Below are 6,000 nucleotides of genomic sequence, written 5' to 3'. Positions count from 1 at the left end.
CCAAGTCCTCTATTATTGAAAACAAGTAGGTTTTCAATCTACTTGTTCTATTGTTATTGAGAGAACTGACATCTCCCACTGTGATCATAAATTTGTCTGTTTATGCTGCAATCCAGATTTTGCTTCATGTATTTGGAAGCTCTGATATTAAGTGCATAGAGGTTTAGGATTGTTATGGCCTCCTGATGAATTGATTCCTCTATCAGAATGAAATGACCTTTTTTGTCTTTTATAATATTCTTCACTCTGATATCTGTTAACCTGGTATTACTATCAGCTTTCTTTTAATCAGTGTTTTCCATCCTTTTACTTTCAATCTTTTTGTTTTTTGTAGTATGGGTATAGTTTGGTCTTGCTTTTAAAATTGGCCGTGTTTGTCTTTTTTATTGGGATGTTTAGACAATTTATATTTAAAGTGATTAATAAGATTGAGTTAATTTTTTTAATATTTATTTTATTTATTTGAAAGACAGTTACAGAGAGAGGTAGAGACAGAGAGGTCTTCCATCCGCTGGTTCACTCCCTAGATGGCTGCAACGGCCGGAACAGCGCCGATCCAAAGACAGGAGCCAGGAGCTTCTTCCAGGTCTCTCACATGGGTGCCAGGGCCCAAGGACTTTGACCATCATCCACTGCTATCCCAGGCCATAGCAGAGAGCTGGATCAGAAGAGGAGCAGCCAGGACTAGAACCAGCTCCCATATGGGAAGCCGGCGCTTCAGTCCAGGACTTTAACCCACTGGGCCACAGCGCTGGCCCCAATAAGGTTAAGGTAAATCTATCATCTTGCTATTAAAAAAAAAGTACCCTATCTGTTCTTTTTTATTTTTATTTTTTATTTTTTGACAGGCAGAGTGGACAGTGAGAGAGAGAGAGAGGAAAGATCTTCCTTTGCTGTTGGTTCACCCTCCAATGGCCACCGTGGCTGGTGCGCTGCGGCTGGTGCATTGCGCTGATCCAAAGCCAGGAACCAGGTGTTTCTCCTGGTCTCCCATGTGGGTGCAGGGCCCAAGCACTTGGGCCATCCTCCACTGCACTCCGGGGCCATAGCAGAGAGCTGGCCTGGAAGAGGGGCAACCAGGACAGAATCCGGTGCCCCGACCAGGACTAGAACCCAGGGTGCTGGCACCACAGGTGGGGGATTAGCCTATTGAGCCGCGGCGCCAGCCCCTATCTGTTCTTTGTTCCCCTATCTCTTCTTGTTCACCCTTTGTTGGATGGAATTTTTTTATGATTCTGTTTAATCTCCTTTTGCTGGCTTATTAGTATAATTTTTTTTTTTATTTTGACAGATTGAGTTAGTGAGAGAGAGAGAGACAGAGAGAAAGTTCTTCCTTCCATTGGTTCGCTCCCCAAATGGCCGCTATGGCTATCCAAAGCCAGGAGCCAAGTACTTCCTCCTGGTCTCCCATGCAGGTGCAGGGGCCCAAGCACTTGGGCCATCCTCCACTGCCCTCCCAGGCCATAGCAGAGAGCCGGACTGGAAGAGGAGCAACCGGGAGCAGAACCCAGTATCCATATGTGATGCCGGCACAGCAGGCAGAGGATTAGCCTAGTGAGCCACGGCGCCAGCCCCTAGTATAATTTTTTGTTAAGTTGTTTCATTGGTTACTTTAGGATTTTCAGAATACAGATTGACCTCACTTATTACTAAGCTCCAGTGGTTTTATCCTAACACATGTGTAGTGTAAGAGTCCTCTTTCATCTCTCCTCTCCTGGCTTCTATCTTGTGTCATAAATTGTATTTTTGCATATCTCATATAACCCTCCTACATTGCAATTTAAATAGTGAACTAGGTTTTTAAAGATATTTAAATAATGAAAAAGAATATTCTAGTTTTATCCAGATAGTTATTGTTTCTTGTGTTCTTCATTCCTTTGCACAGATGTAGGGTCCAACTTGTACTACTTTCCTTCTACCTGGAAGATTTCTGTGTTGGCTTCCTAGTGTTGCCACAACAAAGGATCACACGCTGGGTGGCTTAAAGCAGCAGAAATGTCTGCTCTCAGAGTTCTGAAAGCTAGAACTCTTGCAGTTGTGTAAGGATCTTCCTTTGCCCCCTCCAGCTTCTACTGGTTGCTGGCAACCCAGGATGCTTCTTGACTTGTGGTACACTAACTGCAGTCTCTGCTGCTTTCACAAGGCCATGTGTGGATGTGTGTCTGTATTTCCCTCTTCTTTTTTATTTTATTTTATTATTTTTTGACAGGCAGAATGGACAGTGAGAGAGAGAGACAGAGAGAAAGGTGTTGCTTTTGCCATTGGTTCACCCTCCAATGGCCGCCGCGGTTGGTGCATTGCGCTGATCCGAAGCCAGGAGCCAGGTGCATTTCCTGGTCTCCCATGCGGGTGCAGGGCCCAAGGACTTGGGCCATCCTCCACTGCACTCCCAGGCCATTTCAGAGAGCTGGATTGTAAGAGGAGCAGCCGGGACTAGAACCAGCGCCCATATGGGATGCTGGCCTGGAAGAGGGGCAACCAGGACAGAATCCAGTGCCACAACCGGGACTAGAACCCCATGTGCTAGCGCCACAGGTGGAGGATTAGCCTATCGAGCCGTGGCACTGGCCTATTTCCCTCTTCTTATAAGGCCACCAATGGTTTTGAATTTAGGGCCCATATTAAATCAGGATGACCTTAACCTGATTACATCTGCAAAGATCCTACTTCCAAATAAGGTCATATTTGCAGATTTTGAGTGAACAGGAATTTTTGGAAGACACCATTTAACCCAGTACAAATTAAGATTCTTTGCAATGTGGATTTTATGTTTATGAAGTCTTTCAACATTTGATGTTTTAAATACTTCACCTTCATGTTGAGATCTGCTTTCCCTGGGAATAGAATTCTAGGTTGACAGTGTCTTTTTTTCTACCAACAACTTAAAGTTACTGTTTTCAGGCTGGCGCTGCAGCTCACTAGGCTAATCCTAGTCCCAGTCAGAGCGCCGAATTCTCTCCCAGTTGCTCCTCTTCCAGGCCAGCTCTCTGTTGTGGCCTGGGAGTGCAGTGGAGGATGGCCCAGGTCCTTGGGCCCTGCACCCGCATGGGAGACCAGGAGAAGTACCTGGCTCCTGGCTTTGGATCGGCGCAGTGCGCCAGCTGCAACACACTGGCCATAGCGGCATCTTGGGGGGTGAACCAACGGAAAAAGGAAGACCTCTCTCTCTCTCTCTCTCTCTCTCTCTCTCTCTCTCTCTCTCACTGTCTAACTATGCCTGTCAAAAAAATAAGATAAAATAAAGTCACTGTTTTGACTTACATTGTTTCCAGTGAGAAGTCTGTCTTTCTTATTCTATTTCTCACATTGGTAGGATCCCTCCAAAAGATGTTGCTCCATATTGTAGAAGAGGACATGTGTTTTGCACCCTGATCTTTACCAAGAGGACTGAAAATTGCAGGGACAGGCTTGAAAAAATGTCAGCAGCTTTCTCCTTCTGACTTAACCAGAAAACCACATCTGATAGGGTCAGCTCCACATGAGCCAATGTTTTTGGAAAGCCTTCAAGGGTGTCATAAATTGACAGTTGTTACACAGTCATTCTCTGAAGGTGAGTAAGGGACTAGTCAAATTAGCAGAGAGAGCTGATTCCATTTTCTCTCCTACACTTACTACCTCCTGGAGGAAAACTTTTTTAAAAAGATTTATTTCTTTTCAAAAGTCAGAGTTATCTGTATCTATTTATATCTATATATCAATATGTAGATATATAGATGTAGATAGATAGATAGATAGATAGATAGATAAACAGACAGACAGACACACCTTCCATCTGCTGGTTCATTCCCTAGATGGCTGCAATGGCCAGCGCTGGGTGATGCTGAAGCCAGGAGTTAGGAGCTTCATCTGGGCCTCCCATGTGTTTGTAAGGGGTCCAAATACTGGGCCATATTCTGCTGCATTTCCCAGGCCATTAGCACAGAGATGGTCAGGAAGTGGAGCAGCCGAGATTGGGAGTGGCACCTCTATGGGATGTCGGCACTGCAGCCACTGGCTTTACCAACTATGCCACAACACCAGACCTGGAAAAACCTTTTCAGATAATATTCCTAGAACAGAAAACATGTAGTCACTTGAAAGTTTACAATAATTTTAAATGTTGACTCTTGGTCCCATTTTCCACTGAAGAGATTTGATGCTCGTTTGATTGTATAAGCAGAAGTTGGGAGGGGTGAGGGTTTGTATGAGAGCTCTTCAAAAGGTTCATGGAAAATGAAATTAAAAGAAGCTTTTTTATTTTGGTAGAAAAAAATTGAAATCTATGCATAGTTTTTTCATAACATTCATTTTCCATGAACATTTAAGAAGTTTTAAAAATTTATTTGTGAGGCAGAGAGACAGAGACATTGAGAGAGAGAGAATTTCCATCCACTGCCTCACTCCTCAAATGCCTTCAATGTCAGAGGCGGGGTCAAGCTAAAGCCAGGAGCCAGGAATTCAATCCAGGTCTCCCACGTCGGTGGTTGGGACCTAACCACTTGAGCCAGCACCTGCTACCTACCAAGGTGCACATTAGCAGGCAAGCAGAATCAAGACTGGAACTGCTACTCAAACTCAAGCACTCTGACATGGAATGCAGGCATCCCAACCAATGTCTTTTTTTAAAAAAAAAAGATTTATGTATTTTGTTTATTAATACAAGGAGAATAAACTTCAAGTATTTCATAAATACAGTTCTAAGATAATCATACTCTCCCTCCCTCTCTCCCTCAATTGCCCCTCCTCTTTCCTTCCTTCCTTTTTTCCTTTAATTTTTGCAATAAAATACTTTCAACTTACCTTATAATCACAGGCTGAATGCACCCCTAACCATAATGTTCAATAAGTAAAACTAGAAATACCGCTGTTCCACAGGAATATAGACAAGGCCTATATACAATCAAATCAGAATGTGTCAGCTTCATGCTTACACTTTTTTGTATTCTATTATTATTTATTTGTAAAACAGAGTGATGGAGAGGAAGGAAGAGACAGAGAGATAAAGGGATTTCCTGTCTGCTGGTTCACTCCCCGAATGGCTGCAATGGCCAGGACTGGGCAAGGCCAAAGTGAAGAGGTAGGAACTCTATCCCAGAGTTTGGTTTGAGAGCAGCAGCTAGGACACAAGAACTGAACTGCTCGAAGTAGGAAGAGCAAAAAGGAACTTCAGCAGAGCTCTGAGTTTCCCTTGGGTAAATGTGGCTTGAACAGGATCCAAATGATGCCACGTGCAAAACTGGTGAGGCGGCCGGCGCCTCGGCTCACTAGGCTAATCTGCCTGCGGCGCCGGCACACCGGGTTCTGGTCCCAGTCGGGGCTCCGGATTCTGTCCCGGTTGCCCCTCTTCCAGGCCAGCTCTCTGCTGTGGCCAGGGAGTGCAGTGGAGGATGGCCCAGGTACTTGGGCCCTGCACCCCATGGGAGACCAGGAAAAGCACCTGGCTCCTGGCTTTGGATTAGCGTGGTGCACTGGCTGCAGCACGCCTGCTGCAGCGGCCATTGGAGGGTGAACCAACGGCAAAGGAAGACCTTTCTCTCTGTCTCTCTCTCTCACTGTCCACTCTGTCTGTAAAAAATTAAAAAAAAAATAAAAAAAAATAAAAAAAAAACTGGTGAGGCACAGTTAACTGAGGGCAGGAGCAGGCGCAACTTCCCCAGGGGGGTTACTAGGAAGGAGCCCGGGCTTCCTGCCACAGACCTACAGCAAGTTGAGGTCAGAACTTCCGGTGGACATCCACGCCAGGGACTGGGTGGGCACCCACAGATGTGCAGGCTGCTGTGCACTCAGACCCATACCAGGGGATCTTCAGCACCTAGAGACACCTGGGGTAGGAACAGAAGTGAGACTCCGCACCTCCAGTGTGTGGCTGATGGGAACGACCAGAGTCCTTCTCCCTAGAGACCCTGGCTGCCACAGCCATAAGAGCAGGTGCTCAAATAAAAGGGAAATAGGACCCTGAGGCAGAATGTTAAACTAACTTCTAATCAAGTTAATAACTGGTGCGGTTGGGGAGTAAATAAG

The sequence above is a fragment of the Oryctolagus cuniculus genome, chromosome 13 (genome assembly GCF_964237555.1).
Source record: "Oryctolagus cuniculus chromosome 13, mOryCun1.1, whole genome shotgun sequence".
Lineage (NCBI taxonomy): Eukaryota > Metazoa > Chordata > Mammalia > Lagomorpha > Leporidae > Oryctolagus > Oryctolagus cuniculus.
Note: the sequence above shows the minus strand (reverse complement) of the source record.